General features: G+C 36.3%; 1 pseudogene; it reads right to left on the bottom strand.

Moving 5' to 3' along the window:
* Window positions 1–943: 943 nt before the first annotated feature.
* On the bottom strand, window positions 944–11240 carry LOC132628401 (mRNA-decapping enzyme-like protein; annotated as a pseudogene).
* Window positions 11241–11569: the final 329 nt, after the last annotated feature.

Below are 11569 nucleotides of genomic sequence, written 5' to 3'. Positions count from 1 at the left end.
ACTAAGGAAATAAAATACTTCTTATGCGAAGGAACTTCATTTCAAAGTTTGAAACTTTTTAACGGACAAACAAAATGAGAGAAGGAAATATTACAAAATGAGAGAAGGAAATATTTAAGTCAAATCAAATGTTTATTTCTTAAATTCTTGCAGTAAATTTTGTATATTAGAAAGCTACATAAATAAGTATTCCCTTTATCTCAATTTAAGCAAATAACTGGACAAAGTTTAAAAATAAAAGAAATACTTTTGAAACTTACAGTATAAAACAAGTCATAAATTTTCAAGGATAAAATCAGAAGTTTAAAGTTATATTATTATTCCTTCCATCCCAATTTATGTGACGATAATTGATTTTGATTCAGAGTTTAAAAATAAAAGAATACTTTTAAAACTTGTGATCTAAAATAAGCAACAAATATTTATATGACAACAAATCACCTCATTATAGGTAAAATGAAAAGTTTAAAATTTAAACTTATATTAAATATGAAAAGGTATCCATTTTCTTGAGACTGACTAAAAAGGAAAGAACATAACATAAATAGAACAGAAAGATTATTAAATATAACTCTGTGTCATTTTTTTTTACTAACTAAAAAGAAAAAAATATCACATAGAATAAGAAAGAGAGTACTGTAATACTTCCTCCTTTCACTTTTACTTTTTCACTATCCGAAATACAATTTTTCACTTTTACTTGTTCACTTTAACATATCAAGAAAAACAAAATCCTATTTTAAGGTAAAACTTTTACCCTTAATACTAACTGTCCATTCCCCAAATCATCCCAAGACTTATTGAAAAGGTTAATAGGCATGGATATCATGGTAAATATGCACTTAATTTATTATTTTCTAGGAGAGTACAAAACCCATCGTGACCAAATAAAAGTGAACGGAGGACAATTTTATCGCGAAAAACTATTCGAAAAGATCATTGATGAACTGAAGACTATTTTGTCTCCAAAACAATAATAATACCATTGCTCTCTACTGTACCAGATTCTTGATCCAGTCTGAAAATGCAAGTACAATATTTTCCCACTAGCTTTCACATGATTGTTTATTGCTTAATGAACACAAAGCACATGGATGGAAAAAACCACCAAATCTAAACTAGTAACACTAAAAGGCCTAAAATACTATACAAAGTGAGTCTCACAGACATAAACAACAGGAACCCAACAGAGGTAAACTTGATGCAATCTTTCAGCCAGTAACACTACTTAATGAGATTTTATCAAGTGAAGCCCAAAGGTTCCTCTATTTATCATGTATGATGAGCATTCAAAATAGCGCGGTATACCATGTCAATGAATTGGTCATCCTGTTACGGGAATAGAGACAAAAATCAGATGCATAAAGAGACCAGCGGATAATTTATACCAAAGGGAAAATTGGGCAAAAAATTGATAAAAGTGAAAAATGTCAAGACATGAGTAATCAAAAACTGTCCAGCTAGTAAACTAGCTACATCAACAAAACTAAAACCGATGAATTGTGAGTTAGGCTCCAGAAAAGCAAGAAATTGAAGTCCATATAGCCTTGGCAAGTCCCTATTTAACTTTGTCCCTGAATCTCAAACTCGCTATAAGTTTTTACGCGTTGTCTGGACTCGTATTTTCCAGTGATATTATTTGGCAAACTTATATTTTCCAGCCAACTTCTAATAACTCTCCTACAAAATCTTTGAGTTTCGGTTGGTGACAAGGTACCCCTTTTTTCAAGAAAGGTGCATGTTATATAGGCGAAAAGTTGAAATAAATATCAATGAACTGCAGTGCTTGGGCAGCTTTAGTCTATAGTCTCTATACTGTTGTATAGCTTCAAAGTTTGTCTTGACATCCTATTTTCTTTCTATTTAAATAGCTCCTCGTCTTCTTTCAATTTAGGACACACTTATTTCCTTCTGTCTAATATATATACTCATCCTTCTAGAATAGAAAATGGTCTGAACCTTCTAGTCCTAAAGTGACAATCCAAGGGTGGAAATTTTAGCCTTGTAATCCCACCCAAACTAGCAGGCATACTTTGGATCACTATTGGTTGGTATCATACTGACTCATTAACTAGACAGCTCAAAGGTTAACGGTTCCAAGACTAACCATAAGAAATGAGGAAGCATACTTCCATCAGCAAAGCTAGTGACGGTTCCCATATAAGAGTGCTTTTTTTGTTAGGGTGACTGACTATCAAAAGCCTTTGAGTGGTGCTACTCACACTATTCTGAAGGGGAGCCTTGGAGATAAAGTTAGTCTCTGTGTGACCTATAGGTCACGGGTTTGAGCTGGGGAATCAGTTACTGATACTTGTGTCAATGCCTCCATTACACCCCCTAGGGATGCGGCCCTTCCCCGGACTCTGCATGAATGCAGGATGCTTCACGCACCGGGCAGCCTTTTTACTCAGACTATTCCAGTTTTTTTTTTCCTTCTTTTTTTTGTCGTTACATTTCTCTTTTGAGCCGAGGGTCTATCGAAACAGCCTCTCTACCCTGTAAAGGTAGAGGTAAGGTTTGCATACATCCTACCCTCCCCAGACCCCACTTGTGGGATTACACTAGGTATGTTGTTGTGTTGTTGTATTCCAGCTTTTTGTCGAACTTCCCTCTCCAGGATGTCCCAACACTAAGCCACATTGATGCAGAAAATAGGATTTGCCATTCCAAAACAACCCTTCAATTATAAGATAACCGGCATGACTGTTGAAGAATTTTTTCTGATGGAATGATGTTGAAGAGATCAGTCCCTGTAGATCAACCAGCCGCTGTCGGCCGGACAATGCTCAAAACCTCACTATTCACCAATTTTTAAGTTGGAGAAGTTAGTGGGGTAGGTAAGTAAGCTGAGGTCAGAGAAAAATTGCAGCTGAGAGTAGGGAAGGAATTTGCTGATGAAAACTCTTTCCCTTTCAGCAGCACTGGAAGGCAAAGGACAGATCTCTTTCAACTTTAACCGACAGAACTAAGGAAGGCAATGATGATACTGAGTCAGCAACCCCAATATGAGGAAGGTATTTTGTGGTTACGACCAACTGAACAGTGGCCCAAGCAGTCACAATATGAGGAAGTAGGGATGGCAATTGGGGCAGCACGGGGTGGGGCAGGGCAATCCCTTAATAAGGCAGGGCAGGGCCACTCTTAAGCAGGGCAGGGCGGGCCGGGGTCAAAGCATATTTTCAGAGAAATAAATGGGTTAGGGCAGGGCAGGGCAAGGTTTTAGCTCAAACTCAAAAACAACTGAAACTTTTTTTTCCACTTGCGTGTGCAGCTTTCTGTAGCTTCTTCTACTACGACCCCGCACTGTATCTTTTACTTTACAGTATTTTGTACTTTTCTTATTTAGATTATATACTTCAAAATATATTTCTCCTATAGGATAGTAGCATGCACATAATAATTTTTTTCATAAATATTTTTCATTGTCATGTTCACATCTAAATTTGACGCTCTTTTTCCCTGGTAACTTTTGAGCATATCATCCTTCTAATTTTCGTAGTTTATATAAACATACATTACAGATCCTTCCTAAAACATATAATTGAAGCTACAAATTCAAAACCAAAAACCCATTTGGTGGTTCCTCGAACGGAGAAGCTCCTGAACAGAGTGAACACATAAAAAGGTAATAGCTCAAAATAAGAAAAGAGTTTAAAGAAAATTCCTAAAACAGCCATGACTTCTTGCTGTTGTAAGCTAAACAGGGCAGGGCTAAATAGGGCAGGGCGGGGCAGGTTAGGGTGGAAAACAGAAAAATTGTTAAATGGGGCAGGGCAGGGCAGGTTGAATTCATGGCAGGGCAAGGCTTCACCCGCCCGCCCCGCCCCGCCCCGCCCCGCCCTATTGCCATCCCTATGAGGAAGTGAAATTCGAGTGGGAGCTCTCATCAGAGGAAGAGAATATCTGTGGAGGTCAAGATGGAAAAGAGAGGAAAGAAATGACTACAGATTGGAAACAATTAGGGGGAGTTGGAAAGGGCGGAAAGCAGCGGGTGCTGAAATGGATGGGGAAGAGATTTGGGGTTTTCGGAACTTTAGACATCTCATCCAAGGATTTGACGGAAGAATTAAATTATTTTTGGAGTTTGAGAAATTCCCCTTCAGATAAAACATTCGGTCCTTCAGAAAGTAAGGTACTTAATTTTGAAACTATAAACGTCCTTATATTTCCCGATGGAAAAGCATTTAGAATAAGTGGCAGATAAAAAATTAGGTCCCAGAGGAATGAGAAGCAACCAAAAACCAGGTCCAACATCCAACAGAAAGTCTGAAAAGCAATTGTTTGCAAACTCTTCCTCTCTCTCTCTCTCTCTCTCTCTCTCTCTCTTCTTACTTGAATACTCTTAGTCATGTTCATAATGTGGAAGTTCACTTTTTTTTTTTCTCTAAATACACACCCTCAGCGCCTCTTTTCTTTGAATATATATATATTAGATCAAACGTAATTGACTGCAATTTTTTAAAACTTTAGACCCATAAAAAAAGTTCAAATACCAAAGTAACTACCGAATTCAAAACGCTTACTTGAACAAGCATCACAAGTGCCTCACGCACTTTATCCCTGTTAATAACAAGTCCGTTGTTTGGGGTAGGAGTGAGAGATGGGGGCGGATTGGGAGGAGGAAATGGTTGAAGCAAAGGAGCTCCATAAGGGCGTTGTAGATTCCCCGGGGGATGAAGTGGAGGAGCAGTAGGCACAGATGAAGAAACAGGTGGTATCAGCGGAGAAGAGGAAGGAGGAGGACCAAAGAATGATGATGGCTTCACTAGATTTGAAGACCTTTTGGTATCTGGTTCAGGAGCATCAGCAAGGGTAGGCATCAAAGTGGAAGATGTAGAAAGAGAAGGAGATGGCGCTGACGAGGGAGGTACAGCAGCAGGAGGACGAGGAGGAGGTAGGACTACTGCAGATGAGTCGTACGACTGTCCCTGAACTGCCACATTGGGACCACTCCCAATTCTCATAGCATCCAGCAAAATGAAATGCTAAAAAATTCAGTCACGTTAATAATGTGAGTAACAAGAACATCATACAAACAAAAAATTTCATCTCTAATATAGTAACATGGTATTAGTCTAGAAGTATCTCCACTTAGGGTGTGTTTGGTATGGAAGAAAACATCATCTGGAAAATGTTCCCCAATTTTCCCATGTTTGGTTGGTCAAGATCTTTTAAAAAACATTTTCTCTAGGAAAACAAGTTCCTTAAATGAAGAAAATGTCACCTTAAATGAGACATTGTTAGTGTCTCCTCCCCACTAACCCGACGCCCCCATCCCCCACCCCTTGACCATCCCACCCCCACCACCCCCGAACCCCCACTCCCCACGCCATCTCACCCCCATAATGTTTTGCTAGATAACTTATAAATGTTCTTGGAACCTCAGTTGGTTTTGAAAAGTCACATCAGAATTCTTAAAAATAACCATATGGTTAATTAACATATTGTATAATCTTGTAGAAGGTGTCACTAATACTTTTGCAAGGCTGCCTATTATAAGAATTAATGATCCCAAAGCAAAGGTTAATGATAGAAAGTATTTAGATCTCGCAGAGGAACTCACATATGGAAGAGACACTATTTTCCGTATGATAAACACTGCATAACAGCCACATTATGTGGGAAAAAATGAAGAGAAAGCAGAAGGGAAGAAAGGGCATACATTGAAGAAATTCACAAAGGAACGATCATCTGGGACACCTGCAGTATTTGATGTAGTAGATGATGGCTCCAGGGGACCATCAATTACCGACATGCTTGGAACTGCTTCCAACTCTTCAAATTCACTGTACCAAAATTACATAAAACCAAAAGTTTCTCTCAGAAACCAACCGATTGCAATTTGCTTTAAGTCATGGATTATTTTGAGCAGATAGTTAAAAGGCAATCCAACCCACCAAACTATTCACCTCCCTAAAAATCTTGCAGCTTGCTTGCAACTAAAAGCTTTCACTTGTCACAACATAATGTCTCATTTTCGTATTCACTTTCACCATGCATATAGCTTAGTTTCATGAGCAAGTTGGTTTATATAGAAAGCACCCATAGGACTAGAACCAACCTATTCAAACAGTAAACAAGACCCAACAATTTAAAGGCCCTTTCAACACTACTTACATTTCACTAAAAGCGTACTTTCACCTCAAATACCAACATTATCCTGCTCACCTCAGGTGACACTGATAACTTTCTTATTTCACAATTCCGCTGTCAAAATCATTCTGCGCACTTAGATTTTGATCATATCTATGAGCAACTACTATAATTTTTAACAGTATTTCTAACTCAACTGTTCGACCCCTGAAAATTCAAACAGCATCTCATTGACCAGGTTCTTTAGGATGGCATCGACTTAAATTTATTATGTTTTCTCTCAGTCACACTGCAGTTCAAGACTCTAGCAAACAGAGGGAAGACCAAAAAATTTTTAAGTGCCAAGCTAAACTACTATACAACAACAACAACAACAACAAACCCAGTATAATCCCACTATGTGGGGTCTGGGGAGGGTAGAGTGTACGCAGACCTAACCCCCACCTTGAAAGGTAGGACGGCTGTTTCCGAAAGACCCTCGGCTAAGCTAAACTACTATACCTGAGACATAAATCAACGCCAAACTGTTTATAATTAAATGCATTAACATTCAAAGAGAATCTATCATTTTTATCAATAAACATATTTTGATCTTTATAAATATGAACTGAAATACCTCTTGTTTGAAGGTAATTTGAACTTTGTAGGCACCTTAGAATAAGCACTCAGTATCCTGATCACAAGTAAATATCAAAACAGATTATCAGGCATACTAAATAATGTTAAGTAGAAAAGGCAGGAGAAGATTGACATGGCAATCATTGCACCGAACAACCCAAAAAGGGTACTTGTCTGATCCGTTCCCTTCTCATTAAGGTGATAAATAGATAGCGAAGCAGTGAAGAAGTAGTTTTGCACCAGTACAAGCTTGAATCTCTACAACTTTTTACCCTAAAGATGCATCTGCCTAAAAGTTTCAAGTCATAAAAAACATATGCTCAACTTCTCAATAGCTCTTTGAAAAGATGAGATGAAGATCTGGGGAACCATTTCAGCTTGTATATAGTAGGTAGTATGGAAAGAGAGGAGTTGGAGGTGTTCCGGAAGGTAAAAGAAAATCCCGAGCCAGAGTAGAACAGTTCGGCTGTTTTGGAAATAAAAAGGAGAACATCCTCAAGCCAAAGTAAAACAGCTTATCCCTTTACTGATCAGGAAAAAGGCAATGAAAACAAACTTGCAACTTTAAGTCGGAACGTCATCTAATCATTTACCTAACTAAAACAATGAGTAAGCTAAACATAACATTCTGCTAATCGTTAGGCTATTCGTTACAACAATTTTTGACGTTATGGACTGAGGTTCTAGAGGAGTTCAACCTATAGGCAGCAGAACTAGTGAATTCTACTTCCATAATCATGGATTAATCAGATTACAAGCACATACTCCAAAATAATGATTCCATAAGCAAATTGAGTCCTCAAAATTCCACATTATGCAAATCTAATTATTATTTCTCATAGAATGAACACAATGAATAGTGGGGAGAACTAAACACACACACACAGAAAAAAGGGGGGTGGGGGGGGGGGGGGGGGGGGGGTGTAAACGCCGAGACGGGAAAAGAATGATTTATGGAGAGAAAAAGAGATCCAAAGGTCACCTGTTAAAGAGATTTGCAGCTTCTTCACATTCACGTGAATTATAAAACCATATCCCATTTACTTCTTGGGAAGAATTTCGATATAATAAATATGGGATCTGGAGCTTGAACACGCAAGAACTGAACTTACATGCTCATACAGAAAGCAAATTCTCAACTTTTTGTACCACTATCTTTATTTAAGTCTGAAACACTACATTTATAAAGGTAAAACCAGACTTTTGATGCCACTTAAGTTTTTTTGATAAGGTAAGCTAATTTCATTATTTTAATACTGAGGAGGTACTTCAAGAATACAAAGTTACAGCATAGCTGTTAAAGTTACATCCCAAAAACATCTCAGAAAATCTGAAAACTGAAATAGGTTCTCTGCCATTTTTCTCCTACACCAAAAAATTAATTCTGGAGGCACCTATTTTACAAAAGAAATATGCCCTTTTTTATCTTCAAAACATCTCTTATTCTTTTCCAGCCAAATAGTGGTTACGCAAGGCATTCAGCTTTCTGAATGTCCTACTCTATAACCTCAAAGTGTCCAATTATATCATATGAACTGGAGAATGGAGATAGTGTTTTGTTTCCTTTTTGACAAGTACATTCAGTGGAGAAAGAATTGGAGACAACTGTTTGAATACCAGACAGAGTCATTTGCAAATAGAAAAACAACAATCTATATACTAAAAACTTAGAGATGAACTCCGAACTCCAAACTCCAGAGCCATAAGTAGCAAGGGAAAAAGGGGGCTTTGGAATCAAAAAACCTCTCATGTCTCTCTAGCAATCTTGGCACATGACAATATAAAAAGACTACTTATAATTATACAGTTTTTTAGTTCATCTGACAGAATATATGCATTTCACATTAAAATTAAAGGAATCGAGTAACTTTCTGACATGACCAAACACTTTAGTTACCATCTCAAAATACATGTTCATTCTTGACTAGAGATATGATTAATATCCTTAAGAGAGATGACTTACTTACCCGATGCTTTAGGGGAGAGCCTAAATCAATGTACAGGAAAAGTTCTCCTTAAATCAGAATTTTATTTCCTCACCTGCTCCAGAAGTGAGCTTCCAACATTCTTTGTACTTTTTGTAAGCCAACAAACTCTTTACGTTAGGCCATTTCCTCCGTTTTCTTATTTTCTTGTTCCATCCTAAAAATTTTCTTGCAAAATAAAAAGTTCAGATAAGTGACTTTTAGCATTTAATTTTACCCAAGAGAAATCGCTTTTCTTTTTCTCCCTTTTCCCTTTTGTAAGCATTCTTTTAAATCGGTGCTGAAATCCGACTAACTTCAAAAAGGGGTTTATCAAATATTCTTCATATTTAAGTTAACTATCAAGAGAAAAGAGAAAGAACTCAAACAATTCAAGACTTGATATTGAGCCAATCGTCTATCATGTTCTAAACGCGAGAGATAGGATAAGACATGTGTCTCCATTATAAAAATTCTTAAGAAGAATGAAAGTATTATTTTATTTGCCTTAAAAAAAATGATCCAAATGGTATTCTGTGACATCCCAAAATGTTTGGCACAACTTCTATAAATTGAAATAGTTATCTCCCTCGCTTCTGTAAAATATATTCTAATTCACTTCAACCGATTCAGTCAATCAATTAACTACGCTTCGATCCTATATTAGTTTGGTCAAGTATATGAACCTTTGTTTCCATTCCGCTCTATTCAGGTCTACTTCATTCCAATACTAGGAGTTTCCTGAAACTAGAAAAAATTCAACTCTTACACTTATACCGACATGAATACACAAGCTCCTAACCAAAAAAGACCCCTAGCAAACACCATTCCTAAAGTTAAAGCGTAACAGCATCAATTAAGTCTTAATCCTAACTAGTTGGTATCACCAACGTAGATTCTCTGCTTCCATTGTGCTCTGTCTTAACTAAGTCCCCATTGACTTTAAAAGAGTCAAATAGTAAGTCATGCATGAGCTACTACTTTGTGCACTTTTTTTCATAGGGAAAAGCAAAACAAACACACAAACAAAGCTGAGACTGTCTATTTCCCTATTCCAGCGCAAAATGAAAAACATCTAGCTAAGTATAATGGAGAACCTAAAGCATCAAAGAACCTTACAAAAGTTCTGCGAAGGATACAGTCCAAGCAGAAATTTTTAAAACAGAAAACAAATAACTAACCTGTATTTCTACGGTTCATAACAATGAACTGAAACCAAGGTTGAGCACTCCTGTAACACCCGCCAAAGAAATAATAAATATCTCATAGAGCCATACCATTCAAATCACCTCATGTAGATGAATAATGCATTAAATCTAGAAACTTCCGATCAATCAATCAACTTATAGCCTGTTTGGCCAAGCATCCATAATCTGCTTATATTGAAAAGTGCTTTCTGTTAGAAATGTCTTACAAAAAAGGTACTTTTGGAGAGTAGCAACTTGTGTTTCGCTAATTAATTTGAAAAGCACTTTTCCCAATATTAGAAAAATATTTTGTGCTTGGCCAATGTTCCAAAAGTACTTTAGGGGAAAAGCTACTATTTTTAGCTTCTGAAAAATAACTTTTGCTACTGCTCAAACACACTTATTTTTTCTATAAAAGCTTGACCAAACACCTCAACTTTCAAAAATAAGCACTTTTGGCTTCCAAAAAGCTTGGCCAACCAGGCTATTAGTCTCAATCCAAAGCTAAATGAGGTCGGCTATAGGAATCCTGTATATTAAATTTGCTATACTGTGCTCATTTTAATTCCACTATTAGTAAATGATTGGACTACCAAGGCAAATTACTTCTTCAAAATGCAGCTTCTATAAAATTCACACTTGCCCTGTGACATATAAGTTTTTGACCATATTATATCTAAAACCTTTCCGCTAAAAAACAGAAATACACCTCAAAGGTTGCCAATTTAATCAAAACCCTGAAAAGGGCCAGGAAAAGAAATGCCAAAAAACAGCGAGTCTGGAAACCAAAATATCTACCTCTTTACAACAAACAGGGATCCTTCCACATCCTTTCGACTCTGCATAAAAAGATTAAAACAATAATCAGTTCTCAAATAAAAATACTCAATCTGGTTGCTATCTAATATTCCGACTCATTAGTCAAATAGAATAATTTATATTTTCTGAATTCATTTGATAGTTCTTTAAAAACTACTAAAATGTGTGCTAAGTCTCACACTTACACTACACAAACATACAAATAAAGATGCAATTTTTTAAAGAGAAAACTAAAACCCATGGGCTATTATCGATATTGTATTCGTACAAAGTAACGTGAGCAAGATTAAAACATCAGTTCTCAAATAGAAGTCAATCAATAAAACTACAGTCAATCCCAAACTAGCTGCCATCTAATTTCCGACTCATTTAATTCAAATACAATAATTTCTCATTTTCTCAAATAAATTTAAGAGTTCTTTAAGAACTATAAAGGTATGCTAATCTCACTTATGCTACACAAACATACAAATAAAGATGCACTACTATTAAGAGAAAATGAATACCCATTGGCTATTACCGATATTGAATTCATAGAAAGTAACATGAGCAAGATTAAAACAATACCAGTACTCAAATAGAAATCAATCAGTAATATTCCGACTCATTTAATTCAAATACAATAATCTATCTTTTTCTCACACTTAATCCTACACAAAAAAAAAAAAAAAAAAAAAAAAAAAAATCCAAATTAACATGCAATATTTTTAAGGAGAAAAGTGAATATACCCATTGGCTATTATCGATATTGAATTCATATAAAGTACGGAAAAGGGCCAAAATTACCCCTGAACTTTGAGAAATAGTTCATTCATACCTTTCGTTATACTTTAGGATCAATTATACCCTTACCGTTATAATATGGGGGCAATTATACCTTTATGTCTA

Source organism: Lycium barbarum, chromosome 2 (genome assembly GCF_019175385.1).
Source record: "Lycium barbarum isolate Lr01 chromosome 2, ASM1917538v2, whole genome shotgun sequence".
In the NCBI taxonomy this organism is placed as follows: domain Eukaryota; kingdom Viridiplantae; phylum Streptophyta; class Magnoliopsida; order Solanales; family Solanaceae; genus Lycium; species Lycium barbarum.
Note: the sequence above shows the minus strand (reverse complement) of the source record. Positions and strands in the feature narration are given on the sequence as shown.